This window comes from Anopheles gambiae, chromosome 3 (genome assembly GCF_943734735.2).
Source record: "Anopheles gambiae chromosome 3, idAnoGambNW_F1_1, whole genome shotgun sequence".
Taxonomy (NCBI): Eukaryota; Metazoa; Arthropoda; class Insecta; order Diptera; family Culicidae; genus Anopheles; species Anopheles gambiae.
The window spans coordinates 33,145,481-33,167,614 of NC_064602.1; the positions used below are offsets into that span (position 1 = coordinate 33,145,481).

The 22,134-nt window shown below is 46.0% G+C and overlaps 1 protein-coding gene across 2 annotated transcripts in view; it reads right to left on the minus strand.

Moving 5' to 3' along the window:
• The window catches only part of LOC1269227 (ankyrin repeat domain-containing protein 29), a 238,270-nt gene that overhangs the window by 22,230 nt on the left and 193,906 nt on the right, over window positions 1–22,134 (minus strand). The window lies entirely within an intron of this gene.

Genomic DNA, 22,134 nt, shown 5'->3' on the forward strand with positions numbered 1-22,134 from the left:
ACAATAATAAACTGCAAGCATTTCTCATGGGAACTAAGAACAGAGTGGAAATAGTGGGGCCCTTCACGATTATAGTCAGTTTGTTGTGTGGAGTTTGACAGTTGGAGGCTGTAATGTAAACACTCCTAACAAAATCACACATAAAACTAGCCTGCAATGTTCAGTCTAAATTATTCTAGCCTCAAAGCTAGAATTAGATTCGAGTACCTGCTCGAAAAAAAATTCGAAGTGCATTAAAGAGATCTGCTGATGGAATCCAAAATTGAAGTGTATGTAGTTCAGGTAGCTGGTCCCATGGTACAGTCGTCAACTCGCACGACTTAACAACATGCCCGTCATGTATTCAATCCCCAAATAGACCGCGCCGCCATACGTAGGACTGACTATCCTACTATGGGGGGTCAACCAATAAAGTCACTGGAAGCCAACCCCACAAGTGGGTACAGGCAGGCCTAGTCCGACAACGGTTGTTGAGCCAAAAAGAATAAAAAGAAGAAGAAGTCCAGGTGGTCTCAAAGCATGTTGTTTATAACCAAATTTGAATGTCACTTTTTGACAGGATGGGTGAAAACTTTTCTTCAAATAAGCTTTTTGGAGGCTTGACGAATACACAAAACACTCTTAAAATCTTCATTCATTAGCAGGAGCGATAAAAATCAGCCTTCTAAATTCATACACCTTGGGATAAGCACACCTGTATATTCTACTCACTTAGATAGCTGTTCGAAAACTGCTATACCATGCAAACAGCTGACAGGCTGAAATTTCAGCCTACGAACTTAAAACGGAAAGGGCCCCAATGTCAGAATGATGAACTACAGTAGAATAAAAGAAGATACAATTGATTGACATCTTGATAGCCAACGCTTTCATTTTTAACAGCATTTATAGCAGCTGTTGAGTGACAATTTTCCTCTATTCAACAACTGTAATATAAAAAAAAACAATTGAAAAAAGAATTGACAAGGCTCTCATTGATACTAAGAGCAAATAGTACATAATTTCCAAAACCCAACAATAATAATTGAATTTTGAAAATAATAACTTTGAAACTCCGCCACTTGCCAATCCCTGATGCTGAGCAGGTCCAACAATTTTCATACATAATAGTAGCACCAGAACACAGGCAAAAAACGCCCTCCTCCCAACTTAACTCACACCTCCCGCTTAAGCAGCAAACTATTTATTATGGCATTTTCAATTTCCGTTCACACTTACAAATAAATCTCGCCGCCCAACTGGCTTTGCCGACAGTGACAACGATAGTGCCATCGCAGCCCACCCCGAAAACCCTTCCGCGTAGAGCGGAGCTCACGAGTCACCGAGCGAGGAATAGCATTAGCAGCGGGGAAAAGCCCCAGCTCGCTGTTAACGAAATTATGTCCATCGCCTTCGGTTCGGCTGAAATATATGCCTCCGTGCATAGGGGCGAGCAAAATGTGTTCTCGCCCCTCGCTGTCCACGGAGGCTTCTCGCACTCGATTTAATGATCAACGCCAACGCCCCCCGCTGTCGTCATATACAAAATCACGCGCCATCCTTACGCAGCCCACTTGTGTCGTACCCTGTATTCCCCGGACCGGGTGGCAGCGGTGGTCTTGAAATCACTTGAAGCATTTTAAGCATTTAAAAATGTAATCAGCACTCAGTTGCTGTATTTTTAGACCGAGCCAGGCATGGCACCAGTGGAAGTGTGTTTGTGCCAACTTGGTTCCTTCACAGGACGAAAGCCAAGGTTTTTTTTCACTTTTTCTCACTCTCTCAAACCCCAAGAAAGGTGAAGGAGTGCTCGCTTTAGGTACGTGGCGCGTTAAAGTGTGCCTCCGCACAAGTCACAACGTCATGAGGCCTGCCTGCCTGCCAACACCAAGTGGACACTGTGTAGCGCCGCCTGGGGTGGTTGCTTTTTCCACCATTTTTCGGAGGTGGTAGCCCAAAAATCGCAATAATAACTCAAGTGTCCTTCACCGGGGCATAACCCAGAGGGCGCACAACCCTCCCGTGCTGCCATCTACTCATAATCATCGTTGATGGGAGGAAGCAGTTTTTCCTTCCCCCACTTTTTTCGTCCTTGGATAAGAAGATAAGAGGCTGCCTGGAGGGTTTTCGTGTCAGTTTCTACGGTTTTTAGGTTTTGGAGTTTGCTCCTGCATGCGCGCTCCTGCATTGCCGAAATTGTGTCACCAAATTGTGCTGTGAAGTTGATATGCGCACACGTGGGCATGATGAGGGAGCATGTTGGATTTTTTTCGGGGTTGTTGTTGGGATGCATTAAAATTTGAATACGAAGCGAAACCGAGACAGGGGGGTAATGCAATTACTCTCTGTCTGTATCCAGTTACATAGTTGCAGGAGGGCGTTTTATGCTTTGCTGGATTAAACAAACACAACATGACAGTTTTGGGGCTGGCGCCGTTGAAGAGCTCACGTCGATACTACTTGATGCACACGACCTGCCACAGACGACCCAGTAATCGTCTCGACTCGTGTGCTTCGCGCATCACTCAAGGACTTTCCAGGACTTTTGAGTAGACGGGAACAGAGGGCACTAAAACCGTCGTCTCTTAGCCACCCGAGCGACGAGATTCGACGACCATTCTGGTCCAAAATTTGATAGAGTAGGCTACTACTTCCCTTTCCAGGCATGTCCACAAGAATTCTGGACGTCGGAAGCAAGCCGACGGACGACCGGGAACGAGGGAAAGAAAAGCGGTTATCCTCTCTCTAACTGGTTTTTACGATGTTTCCGCCTTCGCGCGCGCCCATAAGATCTTCACCGTTCACCGATTTCTCTTCCCCGGGCACACAAACCCATCAAAAATACGCCTTCGCCGCTCTTTAATTTAATTATGTCCCTAAATCTTCCCGAAAGCACTTTTCATTACAGCTCCGGCTCCATTCCAACTCCTCCTCCCACCCGCTGCAGCACTCCAGAAGAAAAACCTCCATCCATTCCATTCGTCATTGCGATCTTACGGCGAGGAAAAGCAACCCAGGACAATCGCCCAGATCTCGTCCGGCTAGATGTCCAGGGCATCGCCCGTCGAAGCTTCCGCTTCCACTTGGCACACTGGACGGGAAGCAGCCAGCCCGGTTAACGGTTTGCCGATGGTTTACGTTCTGTGTCACTTTGTGGAATAAATTAAAACCCTCCAATTTCTCCCCTCCCGATGCGCCATTATCCTTTTCCTTGAACGGCTAAATCAAATCTTTCTGTTCCTTGGTTTTGCGCTGGTAATAACTGAGACGAATCCCCGCGGCGCGGGGGGGTTAAGGAGACGAACGGGATAGCTGGAGCTTGAATATCTGCCACCGAATTTGCCCTTTCTCTGTAAAAGGGCCGGGATCGGGGAAGTTTTACATTTGCGAGACAACGCGGTTCGGCGGGTCGGCCAAGTGAATAAATTTGACGATTTTTAAAATGATTGGAATTTCTACTCCTATTACTCTGGCCAGCTCGCGACCAAAGTGCACTGTGGGATTGTTCGAAGGACAAACTGTATGGTTGTGCCTTTGTACTCATAGTTTTTCAGTCATATAATGATTTAATACTGATTTGATCCGTTAAAAGAACTCCTAATGTAAATGAAGATAACAGTTCCCAACAAGTTGTCACATCAAGATCTTTGTGTTTCCAATTAGAAAGTCATCTTGAAGACATATTCCTACATGTTTTGATAGAAATCGAAGTTACACTAGTACTAATAATCATACTGTTTCTCAATAATATTACTTAGATGCAAGAATTTTAAGATTTCAATGAAAAAGGATCACATTTCCGTTCCAAAATCGAATTCCATATTGATATCATCAACATTTCCTTTGCCACAACAATGTCCCTACAAATCCCACTGTGTCTAATAACGAAGAAATCACGACCCGGAAAAGTTGAATACTTATTATTTTTTCTTCGCGCTTTTCATTATCATCCTTTATCGCGCACGGGCATCGATGGCACACGGGCGGAACCGGGGCTAACCTCAATACCGCTTCAGGCGGACACGAAACCAACACCATTCGAGATTGTCTAATCACTCTTGAGCAGAAGTTTTGGGGGCCGGCCGAACTTTCACCTTCCGAAAACACACCACACTGGATCGCTTTCTTTGTGATGATCCTTCCTGATCGGGGGGTTATCCTTAGCAGCACAAAAAGGAAGGTTGTTTTACGAGGGGTTTGTAATAAAGTGTGAAAACGTTGGTGGAAAGTTTCGGGGTGCGCGTTTTTTTATGTTTCTAATTTTCTCACCTCATTCCCATTGCCGGTGGGAGCTTGTTGCTGGTTTCGCGGGATTACAGTACGATAGAGAACACAGCTCCACACAGCAAGCAAATGCCGAACAGGCTCGCGACCGATATTTAGCACAGTAATCGGCAGCTAAGCAATTAATTCGGAACCATCACACCATGAAGCAGCTCATTCGCTTTGCAGTCAACATAAAGCATGATTAGAATGAGCTTTTATGCAAAAGCTTTTGGCCGATATGTTTTTAATAAGTGAGAGCGATGCTGGGAATGTTGCAAATGGCATAATTAAAATGGAGCATTCGCACTTTACTCCATGTCGCCGCGAACACACATATTTAGCGTCTAATGAAGCTACCTTTCATACGTTTGCGATGCGTTTTAATGGTGGAAACAAACGTTGCAAGCTGATGCGATTAGAATTCCACTCCATTCGATTTTCCGATTCTCCGAAACCACTCGATCCACCAGCACGTCAATTCACTTTACATTAGTCGGGAAATAGATGAATAAAGCAAAAAAACGCCACCGTGCGCCGGTAGTTACTAATTAATCCAGTATCAGTTTTCTCAATTACAGCTCATAATTTTACCGGACCAAACCCCAGCCCCCTTTTGCCCGGGAACATTATTCTAACCTGGCAAGACAAAAGCGGCTGTAAAACGGTGCAGAGCGCGGTAGTTGGAGAAAGCCCGGAAACTAGCCTGAGCGGACTCGTGATATGTAATCCTTTCCGATGCCGTTCTCCGTAAGCCAAATGTCCCTCTCCTCTTCGTTGGCTCCCATCCAAGCCGGAGCAGCAGCAGCAGCACCAGTTGGCTCGAAATACGATCAATCGACGGAGGTTGAAAAACTTTGCTCGTCCGGTTGCCGACCGGGTCTCTCCGCTCTAATCTCTAATCCACTCGAAACCAACTCACACTGCTCACTTCACTTATTATTCCATTCCAAAAACTGGGCGGCTGTTCCGGCCCAGTCAGTGGAGCGCTTTTGATACGACAGGGATAGACACACAAAGAGAGCAGAAGAGAGCTGAAGTTTCGGATACGGAAACGTATCAATTTAATTATATTTGATTTTCATTTGATTATGTTTGCCTTTGTTTTATCTCCTCACTTCAATCTGGCATTTTCGTGTCCATCTCCCGGCACCGGTTAACGCCGGGACATGTCCCCCCCCCCCCTTCGTTTCCATCATCCTATTCGGAGAGGCGGCTTTGTGGGCTTTGTGGATGAACCAGTGGTGGCTAGTGGTGGGGGTTGGTTTCCCATGGCCAACCCTACACCTCGCATGGCCAGTGGTGGTACCAAATCCGTCAAGAATTGGACACGGTTCGGTGGTTCGCATGGCTTGGTCCCCGGGAGCTAGCCGGCCAACTTAACTGCCGCCCCCGGCAGGCGTATCTGGAGCAGGGGCTAAACGAGTTATGATAATCATGCCATCATGCGCTACATCCTCTCACCGATGGGGTGGCAACACACACACACACTTGAGGACTCCCCCAAAAAAAGAAGGAACAAACTGACACCCTACACCATGTTTCCCGGCCACGGGTTGGGGAAATATACGGAGTAGTTGGTGGTAGAAGTTTGACTTTGTGCCCATCCGTTTGGCTACCTCACACGAAGAGGCGATCAGACAATGTGTGTTTTTTGGAAATGATCCATCTAGTTTTTGGGGCTAGCTGCCCAAGAAAAAATGTGGGATATTTCAATCACTCTAAAAAGTACACTGTTACTATCCCAATCGGGATGAGTGTTGGGGTATAGGGCTATGAAGAGATAAAGGACTTCACTAATGTGATCAAGGTTTGTAGATAACGTCAACGAACGGGTCAAATTGGTACCGATATGGCGGACATTATATACAATAGATGGCTTAATAATCATTTTTGCGAAATTATGAAGAGATATTTATAAACCTTGTATGTGTGATTGATACAAGAAATAATAGTAAGAAATAGTAAGAAATTGTAGTTGTAAAACTATTAAAAGGGGTTTAATGTTGACTTTGGAAGAGTTAACAACGTCAGAAAATTATATCACATCTACATCTGTCGCTTTGGAATGTCATCACAATTAAGACAACTTCATCACTTGATATCACAATTGTAACCCAATATTTCACAACTCAGTATTACTGTTTCCAATAAGAATTCGACTAGAATCATAGTAACCGTTAATATAACTTGTTTGCTAGTTTTCAGTAGAGAATGACTACATACTGTTGCTCTAAAAACAACAAGGGGTCATCTATAAACTACGTAAATTACGGGCTTATCTATAAATTACGCCCAAAATTAGAATAAAGTTTAAGCAAATAATTTTTAATTTTTCTCGAAATTAAAGACAATGAACGTGAACAAACAATCTCTTGTTTTATGTTTTTTTGCTTCGTTAGTTCCGATTCTTAGATTCTTGCCAAACCACAGCAAGCAGCCACTTGTGAAATGCTGTGCTCCAATTGGAATATCGCATGCGAACGCTCACCAGATCAACGCCGAATCAATGCAATAACATCTCCAAAATTCCAATTCCGGAGTCTAGACTCCACTGCATTCCTGCACACAAGAAGCATGCTCCCGTGCACACATCGGTCCCGGTACAAAGTAGCGAGAACATTGCACGTCCAGGCGCTGAGCTGCGATGAGGTCCGAAATCCCACGGGATCGTTTATGCGAGCATTGGGGCGGACAGTATCTTATTATACAATCATCATATCTTGATAAGCGCATGCAAACATGCCTTCACCATTGCAAACACACACACACACGCTGGCCCACAACCCTCTAAGTGCGAACCCTGATACCTCACACCATCATTTCACCGTTCGCGTACGGACGGTGGTGGTACGGAAGGTTTAGAAAGCATTTAGAAGTGATCCCATTTGGTTGCGTGTTGCGTCCGGCCCACCTGCTCACCAGGATCGTTTCCCAATCCCCCACAGTCATGGCACAGTGTGAAGCGACGCGCGAACCGACACACGGACTGTATCTTCCCAAGCGTGCTGCTACCACTCGCGTCCACAGGATGACGGCAATGATGATGATGAAATTGATAGCCCGATGATGTGTCCATCCAGTGCCTGGTTAGAGTGAGCCAGGCGAACGGACAGGCTGAAGATCGTGCTCCGTTTGATAATCGAGCCATCATCTTCCCGGAAAAACTAGAGCAAAAAGCATATGTGTGTGTGTGTGCAAGGGTTATAGCGAGCGAGAGCATCAACCCCGCCTCACGAGGAGCGACTGGAATGGACTATCACATTATCCATTATTTTCAATTACCATATCAAATAAAGGCAATCCCTTTCTCTCGTTGCCCGCTTTGGGGTAAAACGTGGATGGGGATGGGAAACAGCAGCGCCCTCTGTTTGCTCTTTTCCACTTTCGAGGCATTTCGGACAAGGCGAGTTCCCAGCCCTCATTCCTATTCGAGGCTATCTTGACCACTCACACGCGCCTCTTGCTGGGCCCAGTGCGCGGCGCTCGGACGAGTTCGGGATGGTTCAAATCTCCTCACGTAAAGCTCAAACGCAAATCTGATCTATGTTTGTGTGTGATTTTGGGTTTTTATTTTTGTTCTATTTTCAGTTCTGCTGTTCATGGGCTGCTTCAGCGAGTGCTGAGGAAAGCCCGGAAAAGCGCCAGGTGAAATTAGAATATTGGTCCAACTTTTGGTGCTCATTTCCCGGAACGATTTCTGGTTTGGGGTGGGTTTGGTGGCCAAAATGGAAACTAAAAAACACATTCACTAGCTCTCTCACCCACACACCCACACACACAAACAATCTAAACAAAAAAGCAACAAAAAAGCTGAGTATGGTAACTAGAGCAAGCGATTTTCATCTAAACTTTCCATCCAGCTAAATCTACGAAAAAAAAGAGAAAGACAGAAGGATGTGCACGGTATGGTTCGAATGGTTTCGGGTTCTTTTCGGTAAGCTTTTTGCTTAATTTAAAAATTAGCTCCAAGCGTCGGGGACGAAGCGGGGGCTTCAGGCCAAGTGCAAAGAGGGTGAAAAGCCCGACACAAACAAGCCGGACCGAGCCCAACCCAACCCGGCACAAAAATCTGATCCGTTTTCCCGACGACGCTAGCACATTTTTGCCCCAGCGTTTAGTAATCGTTTGCTTTTCTTCGTTCGTAGCGCAGCACACACCTGTCTTTCTATTAGTACAGCAGCTACGGCCACTTTCTCTCGCTCTCCTCTCTCTCTCTAGCACACAGACACACATACCCCGCCATCTATAGGAGGGGAAGAAGGTTACGAAGTTTTATCTAATCTTTCGTGAATTGTGACACTTTTTCCAATCTACCACCGTCCCACCGGCTGATGGAAGCGCGGGAAAAGGAAAAACCTAAATTAAAACACCCAGGCAACAGGCGATTGGCTGTGCTTGGACTGTTTCGGCCCGGATGGTAGCTGTTCTTATCATAATCATTTAGCAACAGCAGCAACGTAAAAAAAAGGTACGGTAATTTGGCAACCGTAGCCTTTTCCTGCCCTTTTTCCCGTGCTGGTCGCACTAATCGCTAATGGATTTTAGAGGAAGATCGGAAATAACCTTAACGTAGCATCACGCGATGATGAAGCTTGATAAGGCGAACGGTACACCATCAAGCTTAGGGGTTGGGAGGGAAAATTTGAAGCTTAGCTTCAATTAGAAAACGGTGTGTGTCCACTTTTGGCTTTGCAAATTGCATAATTTTATGCAATAGTTTGTAGATCGACATTGAAATCGCGCCTGAAAGTATGCAGCAACGCATTGCAATTTAGGCTTATTAAAGCATCTGTATTATCTTGTTCGTTTTTTTTTTGTTGCAATAAACCAGCTTTCAAGGATAAACAGACAAACAGACATACACACACTCAACACACTCTCACACATTCTAGGCAACCTCCCAAGGCATGCTGTACCCTTTACAACTTCAGGCTGGTGGTAGTAGAACAAAACGCTCCTCCGGAAGAAGCGTGTCCCTTTTTTTGCCTTTATCATCCTGTCACCCGTGGACTCGCACGGGGCTTGTCAAATCTTGCTCGCAAAAAAAGGGGGGGCAACAAGCAGCCCTTTACCCCGCCCCACAGCTCTGTTCCAGCAGCTGCCTGTTATGGCATTGATGGCTTTATTAGAAAAAGGCTTTCCCCATTTCGGCTGAAAAACTCCTCCACCAAAGGTAAACACCGGTGCTTACGTGTATGTGTGTGTGTCTCTTTCTACAATCCTCATCCTTCTCTCTCTTTCTCTCTCTGTTTATATGCCATCATTGGGCTTGTTTTAAAAGCCTTACTTTTAACCATTTTGAACGGGCAACGAAAAAAAGGCTAAATACAGATCACATCTGCCTGACACTTGGGCTTGGGATGAGAGGGTTCTCACACACACGCGCACACACATACACAGGGAAGGAAAAACCTGGGGGAAACACTTTTGTGTATGTTTGAGTTTACCCGAAACCGATCCTGAGCAACTAAACTTATCTTTTAATTGATTCTGTCAACGTGGCAACGTTTCCCTAGGATTAGCTCTCCGCTCTCCGCTTCCAAGTGGGAAGGGAAAAGTTTCTGCCAAGTATCGACACGCTTGGGGGAGGGGATGGAGCTCCATTAAAACGGGATTTAGGATAATTGTGCCGCTGCGGAAGAGGATGGAAAATGGGTTTTGAAGGATAAAAAAAAATTCCATATCAAACCCTTTTTCCAAACTTTTTTTTACACAAAAAACACAACCCCAAACATCATCAAACCCAAGCAAGAGTTTGCCCAAGCGATTTAGACGCACACCTTTTCACACGACCCATCCGAAAGGTACACATTTATCTTGCTGACGATGTGCGTTCCATCCACCCCGAGAAGGGGCAGCAGAGTGCGAGAGAGACAAACACTCAGAAACTGATAAATCACCACACACTCGATTTAAGTGATTTTTCTGTATAAACATTCGATTAAAAATTACCTGAGACTTCGTGCGGTGAGTCCCCTACGGCCCCAAACGGAAAAAAGAATCCTCCGTCCAGCTCAACAATTTGATTAGAATTAATGTGTTATTGTGGCAGAGAGATCGCTACGTAACGCCCCTAAGATTGAATTATCACACCCAGTTTCGGTGGCTGCGAGGACGAGGCGAGTGACGAGACGCACATGCCGAAACGGCAACCTAAAAGCGCCCAACAAACTAACGAGGGTGATAATTTCGTTGGATTTATCATCCACCCGGGTGCAGTGTGAGTATGTGCGGCTTACAGTTTTGCTGACTATTCACCCAATCAGCTCGCTAATAGGATGCCAATTTCGGAGCCAATTTTTACTGCCCAACGGTGAACACAAGACATTCGCCCATTGACAGCTGAAGACTGAATGTGACGGAATTGAACAAGGCAAAACAAAGGAATGCTAAAAAAAACCCACATTCCATCTAATACCAGTCAGTTTGATGCAAGCGCGATTATGCAAAGTGTCGTGTCGTCCAGCGGTTCAGAGCTTCCCAGAGAATACACCGCACCACACGAGGAGGATCAAACATAATCGGGCACGACAAATCGATTCTCATCGAGCGGGGTGTTTCTTTCTAGCTAGGACACATTACCGGCGTTTGAAAAATGAATCTTGCAAACGTATATCACGAGACGAGACCGGCTCCATCTCCACCGAACGACCTCCACTCCAACGCTCAGCCTCGCTCTCTCAAATTGACAAATTGCCAACAATTATGAGCTGCTGATTCGCTTGCTAACGGCTTCGGGCAGGCGTCAATCTGGCAAATGCTTGGGAGCAGGGAGATTTGAGCAACGATACAAAGCAGCATACTATCATAAACAGGCCGCGACAAGGGAAGGAGTGAAGATGAGGAATTAAAATTCCAGCTCCCACAGCCTTGCGGGACCTTGCGCACATCCAACCGTCTTAGAAGAGCGTCTTGCACACACAACACAGCACGTAAGAAAAGGTGCCCGATCCTACTACAGCATCCCGCATTGTTTGGGGCATCGTTTTGTATCGGCAATTTGAAACATCAATCAACGGGCGCTTTATTTTCGGAGGCGGATGATTCCTAGCTGGGCCAAAAGGGGGCAAGGATTCTCGCGTTTGCTCGTTTCAGTGAACGGAAGGGGCAGGGCGGAGCAAAACGAAGCACCCAAAGGGCCCCTCCGCTAAAGCTTGGACGCATGGTACGTTTGTTTGGAGGAAGCGAACTCTGCTCTTCTCATCGATCCATCCATCGTCCGCAGTTAAACTAAGAAACAGTGAGCCGTAACAAGCAGCGGGGCAAAAGGAAGGTGATAAGCGGGATAAGAAGAGAGAGAGAGAGAGAGAGAGAGAGAGAGACAACAGGGGAGAGGTTAATACTTTTCCACTCCTTTCCAACCCCAAACCGTCCAAATTCCATCCCCGTCTAGGGGGCGCGATCGTTCCGCGAAAGCGTACCGGAGGCGTACCAGGACGCGCATTTTTCTTTAATTAAAACATCAAAACCCCCGAGCGCGTGTGACACCCACACGGGACGGGTTCTCCGCTGCCACCCGGCCAGACCTCCCTCCCCCCACCCCCATCACCGGAAAGTTAATGACGCTCGTATGTATGATGTGGTTAGCTATGGTTCTGGCTTTGACGGGGCATCGAGGAGCTCGACGCGCGCGCCCGATGAGGCAACAAAATGTTGGCACCACAATTAAGCCATAAGCGTGGCGTGGAAACGATCATAATTTTTTAACCCTTCCGCTGCAGCCCAATCCTCGAACTGCCTCGAACAGCCTCATCCTCTGCCACCGTCAGGTCACACGCGTTCATTCTTTTCAGCTGTGCAGCAAAACACGACAGCCATGCCCTGAGGAGTCTATCGATCGGTGTGTGGTGTGCGCGTTTGGACAGGGTCCCCCCCCCCCCCCCCGGGTTTGCACCTCTCAATCTCAGTGGGCAGAAGAGCCACCAGGGTAAAGGGGGTGGTAGTAGTGGCGATGGAAAAAAAGCCAACACACGAGCCTACAACCTGTCTAATCTGTGTCGCGCGATGTGAGAAGCGAAAATGAAGGCGAAACATTAAAACAAAAGAGAAGCCACGAGGGAGCAGCACGGGGAGCACTGAAAAGTGGACTAAATCGGCTTCAAAAAAGCAGAACAACAACGAACGAACAACTAAAAAAAGGCGATAAATGAAATAAAAGTCTAGCCAAGACAGGGGACAAACAAAACGCGACGCTTGTCCGGCCTGAGCTTTTTTGGTGGACATTAAAGCGAGGAAGGCGATGGCAAGGGGGAAAGCACCCGGGTGATAAAATGGATAGAAAACACATGTCAAATCGGCCACTAAATCGGTGTTGAAAGGCCGCGCTGGGCCGTGGACCCACGGGGGGAGAGAGATTGTCGTCCCCAGTGAGAGTGGAGTCATAAAACGGGATGATGGAAGAAGAGAAAAATAACAGCAATTCATATCGGTGGGCTGTGCTAAGATCTCGTAAAGAAACGCTTTTTCTCCGCAGGTAGGTGGAACCGGATCGCACCCGCTGGAATGCTGGGGGTGACACAACCAGTCCGCGTATGCCACAACATGAATTCATTCACCTCGTTTTGAGACGGTAAAAAGGGGGAGAAAGCACCCAATAATGTGTGCTAGATAGATAGAGAGAGAGAGAGAAAGACAGCACCACCACCGTAAATAGATACCGAAATTAATATGTTAAACAAGCTGTTAAATTAGACGCAAATTAATAGAAACACTCGCAGCGGAACTGCCTCTTCGTGAGCATAAAATTATCATTAATAAACGGAGTGCGCGCGGATCTGTGCGAGGCTGACAAGTCCCTAACGACACGAAACTTGGACGTGGAGCGCGCGTGAGCCGCGAGTTAGCCCGCGGCTTAATTAGGCCAAAACCTAGTCGGGCGCGAGGAGATTGCGCGAGCTAGCACAGGAACGTGGTCCCATTTTGACCGCGCGGGGTATGGGTGTTGGGCTCTGCTCGTGTACTCTGCGGTACAACCCCGGTGTCTTTTTTGTTTTTGTTTACCCGTAGCCCGCCAGTTTGCTTAAGATTGCTTGCTTCTTTTCAAGACAAAGGCGGCACACTACTGACGGAGGAAACATACTATATATTTTGCGCCATGCGGGAGAGAGAGTGCCATGCCGCGCGCCCTTGCGGCAACTCATGGTGATTTGCTCCAGTTTTTAGCGGCGCTTTAAGCGTGGTTAGTTCGATTGTTTATTGGAAGAAGGAAGAGATTGTGCCGATTGCTTTCGATCGAGCGAATACCGCGGAAACTAAGGAGAATAGTGAAACAGACAGACGGCACTAGAAGGGTGGAATGAGCACATAAAAATATTTCAAAATTTTATCAGCATTGGAAATCTTTCTAGTTGTAGGGGAATAAGACTTATATCAGAGACCTTTTACCACACAACAAGACGCTCAGAGGAGGTAAGTGAGCTTCTACCATTTCCTGCACAGGTGATATTGAAGCACTGGATGATTGTTTCCTCTCTGCAACACACTCTTTTGAAGAGTTTTGTACGGAGCGCAAGAACTACAGTCAGACCTCTTCTGCCTAAATTGAGAACTCTGTGTCTGATCCACAATAAACTTGCATAATCAAATTGAGCTACCAGCGCTTTGATGAGTGTGTGGAGGTATATTGAGTTTACATGACAACAGTTTACAAGCTACAATGAGTTCAGTGAGTTTCATTGAGTTCCAGGAGTTACACTCAGTGTGTGAAGTTATATTGAGCATGCAGAACTATATTGAATTTGCAGAGCATACAGAGCTATATTGAGCTCGGACGACTAAATTCAATCTCTGCTCACTCACTGAGTTCGGAGAGCTATATTGAGCTTATGGAGCTACATTTAGTTTAATATAGCTAGAAGCGATATTGATATTACGGAGTTAATTTAAGCATACGGTGTTATAAATCGCTAACAGTGCTCCAATGAGCATGATGAGGGACATGGAGCGCTACCCTCTTCTTTGATAAGAGCTTCTCTTTCTAAAGCGCTATTTTAAGCCTTTCATATTTTACAATAAAAACATTTGCCACAAATACTAGTACCTTTCTCAACATCTAAAGATTAAGATAAAGATTAGGACTCTATAAATATCTTCCTTAGACCACATGATGATGATGCAATACCACACATTCCTGACATCTTGATCCTTAATGAGACGTGTATATCCCTTCAAATACTGTCTCATTTCATTTGTGCTATTCTTCTTGAACATTCGATTTTTGAAACCTATCAATGTATACACCTTGAGTTTCTTTATCCATATATACAGAGCTCTTAACAACCCTACACACTACAATCCCAGCATTTATTGGATCACTCTATCACACCTAGAATACGAACCACCCTCCATATTATTCAAATTTCTAGCTGCAAAAATCCATGATGATGATTCAAACGCCTCCAGCGCTAATGGCCATATTATCAGCGGTAGTAAAAATACCACTAGCACATTATTAAGCCGTCAAACATGCCGTTGCGGCTGCGGCTTTGGCTGCTGCTGTGTGCCTTCTTCTATTTCAAGCAAGGCATCATATGCCCCCAAAAAATCACAAACATTATTTGGCGAAACAAACAGGAGAAACGGCACAGGTTGACACCGCCACCAAAACGGCGCCCTCATTAGTCGCCAGCTCTCTGTTTCTCTCATCCCCCCCTCCCTCTCAGATTCTTCGTTTGCAGATTTACACAGACCGTCCGTGTGTTCGTTCGTCTTCAGCCCTGTCCTGTTTCGCACAGAGTCTCAGGTTCTGGTTGTTTTAAAAAACGTGTCGGAAATTCGATCTCACTCGACCCGATCTTAACTTCTACCCCGACCTCCCCCATTCGCAAGCACTCCGGATTGGAGCTCCGACTTTGGAGCTCGTTAATCCGTTTAGTGAAATCTGGCGTTGTCCGAGAAGCAGTGCCCAGGATGAGGAGGCCGGCAGCACGGAGCAGGTCTATGGAATTGAAAGAGGGCCAGAAGATCGAGGGTCACCCGGCCACGGTGCGAAAGAGAAAGCGGCCACTGCTCCACACACACACAAACACTCCGTGTACCGTAGTGGTCGGTCGGTTGGAATCCGTCCCGAGGTTCGGAGGTCGCGATCGGTGGTGTATCTTCGCCGCTGGCCGGGCCAACTAGCCCGCCATCCAAATATGGTGTGCCCCGTCGTCCTCGTTGTGCTGGATGATCTCCCGCGTGAGATTGCAAGCCGATCCGAGATCGTTCTCCTTGGTGGAGAGATCTCGTTTCGCTTCCTATGCGTCTTGGTCGTCGTTGTGGTCGTCGCACGCTCCAAAACCCACCGCATGCGTGGAACGGAAATCGGATCGTGATCGGATCGTTTGTGTAAGCCGGTCGGTTTACGGACGCAGGGTGATTACGGGAAAGAGCGTTTGGGTGATCGTGCTGGAATGTCCGGCACAGCGGTCGTACCTCATTCAAACAAAACACTCCGCGCCCTCGCACGCCACCTTCCAGCGTGACTGGAGGGAATGGAGCAAATGTCGATAATTTTGACACATAGCTTGACGAGATAATTATCAATTTGCTTGTCCCCAAAACTCAAACACCCATGTCTCGAACGGCTCGCTCGCTCGCTCGGGTGTAGGCGTTTCTGGTGAAGGCGAAAAGAAATACTTCGCTAGTACGTTAGAGGAACCAACACAAGACCACGAGGATACCTTCAAATCGTTAGAAGCCAAATCGTGAGGTTTGAAGACATCATTGGGGAAAAAAAATCCAGTACAGAAATCTCACACCGACGACGGTGCGAATCCACTTTCTACACCCGAGAAGCTGCACCGCCAAACCCAAAGAGACGGATTCTGGGGCATGCGATCTTGTTCGGGAGCTCCAGCAACTGGCGAGCAAGAAGGTGTTTTTGTTTGATAATTGCAAATGTCCTCACGGGGACACTTTCCGCAGTGATACACGCCGGCTCTTGACAAGCTTGCTGTGTAGCAGTCTGCCTTAACCTTCATTTGCGTTCAGTCCAGTTTGCTCGGTTTGGGTTTCTCCTCCGCTTCAAATAACCGCTGTTCGGAGGTTCGAATCTTCGCCACTTCTCCAAAACCCGGTTATAAGCAGCGCCGTCGTTGTTTTTTTTTCTGTGTTCTCTCTTCTCTGTTGCTATTCCGTTAACCATTATTTCCATTCCACTCGGATTCAGGTTCGGTTCCATTTGATATATATTTTTTTTTTGCTCTCTCTTTCATCTCTTGCTACGCGTTCCTCTCCGTTTCCTTGCAGCTTTCTTGTTCTGACTCCTTGTTTTCTTCTTTTATCACCACCGCGCCGCGCTCGCCCCTTCCTCCTATCACGCTTCAACGCCTTTTTCCATCTTTTCGCGCGCGCGCGGATCATCATAATAAATTTCATTATTTATGATGGCTCGTTTGGATTAACAGTCTTCACTTTGTACCCAGCATCTCTCCTTTTTACTCCGCTTCGCGTCCGATCGGAACACAGCGCGATCGATCCGACCGGTCAGTCCATTCCCATTCCCGGTTCAGCTTCTTTCCAGCCTTCTCTGCCGCTGCTGTTGCATCTTTGGGAAACGGTTCGCGCCAGTTCCACTGATCACGACAAATTTTCGGTGTATTAGTATTCGATGCGAAAGGTGCGCACGCTGGACGCACAACACGGCGGCTCAACCAACACCTCCGTTTTTATGGTGATCGGTGTTGTTTTTTTTTCGAGTTGTTCGTCCGATTCTTGCCCCGCTTACCAGCACCCCTTGCTGCTTGTTGTAAATTCCTAAATTCCACCAGCAAGCGGTGTATTGCGATCGAAAATCGGATGACGGTGGTGAGAGATTCATCGAGCTTTGCCGCGATCATCGATCGATCAATCCGAATCGACGGTCCGGAGAGTTGTTCGTTCGACAAGGGGGCCTTGTGTTCGCTCTGTCATCGAGTCGAGATCGGGGGAAGAATTCGCTCTGTGTGTTGTAAGCAGCTCAACAGTTCCGGGCGAATGATCCTGAAGGAATCTCCCAAGCGGAACGAAATTGCATACGAATGCATTCGATTAATGGAATCCTTTCTTTGAATGACTGGCTTTCAGCACGGTATTCGTTCCACTCTCATCGCATTTGCTGAAGGTCTGACATCCTTAAAAAGGAAGGTTATGATTGGACGAGCTTTTGAGATGTTTTCTTTGGCCGGTTCTTTATAATGGAAGATATTAAGCCATCGTAAAGATGTAAACAAATTCCTTTTTCGGAAAACAGGTTGAATTACACATCTCATCACAGGTATAAATGTGTTTACAAATGTACCTGGAATAAACTCTGAATAGCGAAATTAGGTAATAACTAATGGCTTTTAGATCAAAAACCATTAAATTCTTTCAGAAATCATTTGCATTGAATGCTCAGAGTACGCCCATAACCCAAAATATATCCAATATAATACAATTTATCAATATCTCCTTGTTGTATATAATGCCTGGATGAGGAATTTCAACAATTCTGGACCCAAAAGTACGCTCATATGTAAGTATACATATTTCTAGGCTTCAAATTCTTATAAAGACGACTGATCTCATTGCATCTTCGATTGCAGCGTTAATGTATATGCATTCAGCTATGGATGTAACACTTTCTATCAATGAGATTACATTTAATTTATTAGGAATTTAAGCTTCCTAAACTAGTACACAGTATTAAGAAGTAAACAAATATGTTTCTTCTTACTAAAGACATCTAACTAAATACCAACCCAAACAAATAGTTATACCACTGCCCACACTGCCTCACACATTTCCAAAAAAAAGAATCAACCATGTGACGGAGTTGACACAATCGACATCAACAACAGACTACATTCCCGCCCGAATCTGTATTATTGACATTATCCTACATTCCTCACTTCAACAAGCCATCACGATATCCGATTTCACTCGCATGATAAATCGCACACCAACACAGCACAGAAGATCAATAACAAACGCTCAATAGGAAGCTCTCATTCTAGCCGAAGATTAAAACGTGTTTGATTAAAGCAAATGGCTGTCCCGATCACGCTCCATCAGCCGGAAGAATAAGTGCCCATCATCTTACACCCAAAAAAACAAGCATTCCCCCGGCCATAGCCCCTTCACACTACGAAATGCAAAAAGGCAATTTAAATAATGAAAATAAATATCTTTGCACCGCATTCGACGACCGGCACCAGCAAGGCAAGGGACAAACTGTACCACTCGCGCCGGAGGATCGTGCCATACCATACCCATCGTTACTTCATCGCTTTTGACAAGGAATAATAATAGGACGATATAGGGGGCACTCCAGTGACGACAATCACGAACCATGGCGACGCGCTCGATTTGGCGGTCGAAGCGATCATCATCGAATAAAATCCGACTTTTCTTCCCCCTTACTGATAGGCCTTAGAGAAACCCCCTTCAGACATCGATTCGATACGAATAAATATTATCTTTAGACGCATTGCGCTCGATCCGAGTGAGGAGTCCGAAAAAGGATGAGTTGACGCTTTTGGCACCTCTTTTGTTGGACGGCCCTGCGCGGCTAGTGCCAGCACCAATAACTACCTTTAAGAGAGCGCACGAATCACGCGGCTCTGTGGGGGAAAGGGGATCACGTTTACCCGATAAAATAATAATCGCACCGAGAACGCTCCGACAACAACAAAAAAATGGTAAGATATTGCCGGTTCCATTCAGAGACATCCAACAGAAAAAAGGGCACATACACAAACGTACAACTGCTGTTCCACAAGGGGTAATAAAACCACGGAATCAAAGGGAACGGGTGGAGGGCAGCAAATTTTTCAAAGCATAATCATCTCAAAACGCCGCCTTTGGGCACATGATTACGTAGATGAGGGAGAGAGAGAGAGCGCGATGCCCAAACTTGTCGATGATGATCGAGAGTAAATAAATGTAAATGCCACTAACCAGCTCTGCTCCATCTAATCATTCAGGACGGTACAGTTTTGTTACGGTTTGCTTCGTTTCCCCCATGTCTTTTTCTGCTACCCTTCAGCCAGACTAGACTCATTTCCACGTTTACAAATCAACATAATTTCCATGCTCGAACACACCTTCGTCTCCCGTTCGTTCCCGTTCAGCTTTTCAGTTTTTTTGGACATTCACGATCACACAATCTCCAACCGCTTCGCTTTATCTTATTGCTGCTGCCCCTTTGGTGCGTTCTATTCTAGCGCTGCTTGCATCCTCAACCCCCGTCTGCTTAGCATCACAAAGCGTCCGAAATCCCGGAGCCGGAGGATGGATGCGGCGGAGTGTCCATATTCGATCGTGCGCGGGGATGAGAAAATCTATTCCCACCAGATGTGCCGTCGATGTGGTTCGTCCGACATCAATGAAGGGGGCGAAGAAGCAAGCAAACGAAAACCTAACTATAGAGAGGCGCATAAATAAAAGCACACCCGAAAAGCAAAACGCATCGTGATCGTTGTGTTATGCTTTGATCTATGAAGCATATCGAACGGGTTTTGGGGCAAGGGGTAGAATGATCAATACATTGATGGGAGAGTAGTTGGTGGAGGGTGAGGTGAAATCCACAAAATAATAAAACAACAACTTCTAAACGATGTGCCCACCTCCCTCTCTCTTACTTGAGCTCCGCGCCAGACTAGGATCTTGTCTTGAAGCCCTAAAAAACAGCATCTCACTGGTACAAACACACAAAAGATTGCCATGAATCATAACTCTATTTATGAACTCGATCCCCCTCCACGCAGGTCTTGGCCTGCTCTCAAGCAATCGCTGTTGTTGTTGTTGTTGTTGTTGTTGCAACGGTTGTTTAGAAACGATATGTTCCTGTCCTTCCACCATCTTCACCACGAGCTATGCGCTCGTCCAAACGCTCGCCATTCCACAGTGCGTTTGCATTTGAATCCTCACGGCGATCGTACGGCTAAAAGCGCGCTTGTAAGGCTAAGATTTATCCTCCTCGTCACACACACAGACTGGCCACACGCACGTGGAACGGATGGCGACGGGAGGTTATGTGCTTTGTTCAAATTTATCACTCCCTGTCCCAATATGGCACCGCCACACATTGGGGTCGGTAAAAAGGCGATGCATTTGCGTGGCCAGAGCGAAACTTGTTTTCAATTTGAGTCCGTGCTGTTCGTTTTGTTACTTTCAGGTCAAGCAGTACGGTGTGATGGCCTGCTGGAAAGAATCTCATAATGGTATGAGAATGCAAAGCGTCCGAAGTCTGCAGGGCACAAGCAGGAAGGAACTGATATCGAAGCTATCAGGGACACAGGAACCTATGCTTGACTTATCCTGGTCTAAGAACGAATGTTGAATCAATTCGAGATTTACTCTCTGACCTTTTTCGGCTATCCCAACTTTAGAGCATTGAACAAATCTGTCACTATTCATGAATTGATATCTACGTTTAAGAACTTCTCTATGTCCTAAAACAAACAAAAAACATTCCAGTCCAAGAATTCGTAGCAATCCTAGTCCGATCAAGAAATTCAACCCCCCCAAAGCTTGATATATTCTTGAAACTGTTTACCTAGATTCGTACCAAATAGAACAGATGAAATTTGAAGATGATGAAGGAATTAATCACTATTGATGGTGAAAGGAGCAAATTAGAGCCTTGCTTATTGGCTCATGAAAAACTCAGCAAACTTTGAGAAGAAACAGCGACCAAAATTCCCAAAATTTAAAATCAAGAAATAATTATAGATCTGTTATCTAAAATAAAGAACTTCTGTCTGTATTATATCCAAAGGGCTTATTCCTATTGGTTTCAATTGGTACAAAAGATACAGAGATTCTCAAATTGATACATTCTTTAATTATCTGCAACCTGAAACTGTATTAAAAACCTATCCAGAGTCAGGAATGTGAGTTGATTTTATTATCAGTTGAGTAATACCGAACTATAACCATATATCCCAAGGTTAAGATTGTTTTCCTGGTTCTTGAAGATACAGCATCAATTCTGAAGTTATGAAAATCCGACAAATTCTACGAAAGTCTACTACAAACCTGTTTTTAGCTAGAATACATCTACATTGTTGAGAGTCTATTTGAAACAGAGCATCAAGAGCATTTAATACACACACAAAGAACACATAACGATCAACGTTATGATGACGGCTCATAACAATGTTGCAAAAGTACTCGCATCACCAAACTCCAAGTACACACCATCCCTCTATCGCTGTTCCTAATCTAATTGTTAAACGAGTTTTCCAATCAATAATAGGCAACAAATCTACAATCGCATTATCCAAACAGTTCCTCTGACCCATATAAACGAGTCCACGGCATACACACACACACGCTAAATCGCTGACCGGCCGTTAACGAGCGCAAACGACGTTCCACACCGAGTCAAGGCGAGATTGGAGCCGCATAATTCCACTCCATTCTCGGACACTCGGGTGGATCAATTTCGTTGACCCAGCGGCAGGCAGGGCGCACTCCACGAACTGGGATAAAACTGGGCCCCGTTTAAACTATCGCAGACCAAACTGTGGATCAGCACAGGGTTTGGGGAATACTATCGATCAAATACATTTCAGATCCGCTCCTAGACGACCGGGTTGGAACGGAAATCACGCCAAAGCGGCGGGGGACGCGCGCACGACGCTCTGCCTCTCTCTCTAACCGTCCGTGAAAGTACTCCGGGCTAGCCCGTTCTTTAACTTTCTTCGCGCAGTATCATTATCATTTCCCTCGTCGATTACTCCGCGTCCCTTCCCTTGGCACGCTCGCTCGACTGCATCCCCGTACCAACCGTTCACAAAGGCCCAATCCCTATCGCCACCAAATCTTACTCCAAAACAGGGGTTCCGAGGGACTACCTCCAGGTGCTCTTGTTTCGAATCTTTCCAAACGGTCAACAATGATAACTAGTGTTCGACCTAAGATCACTATCAGCAATCGCAA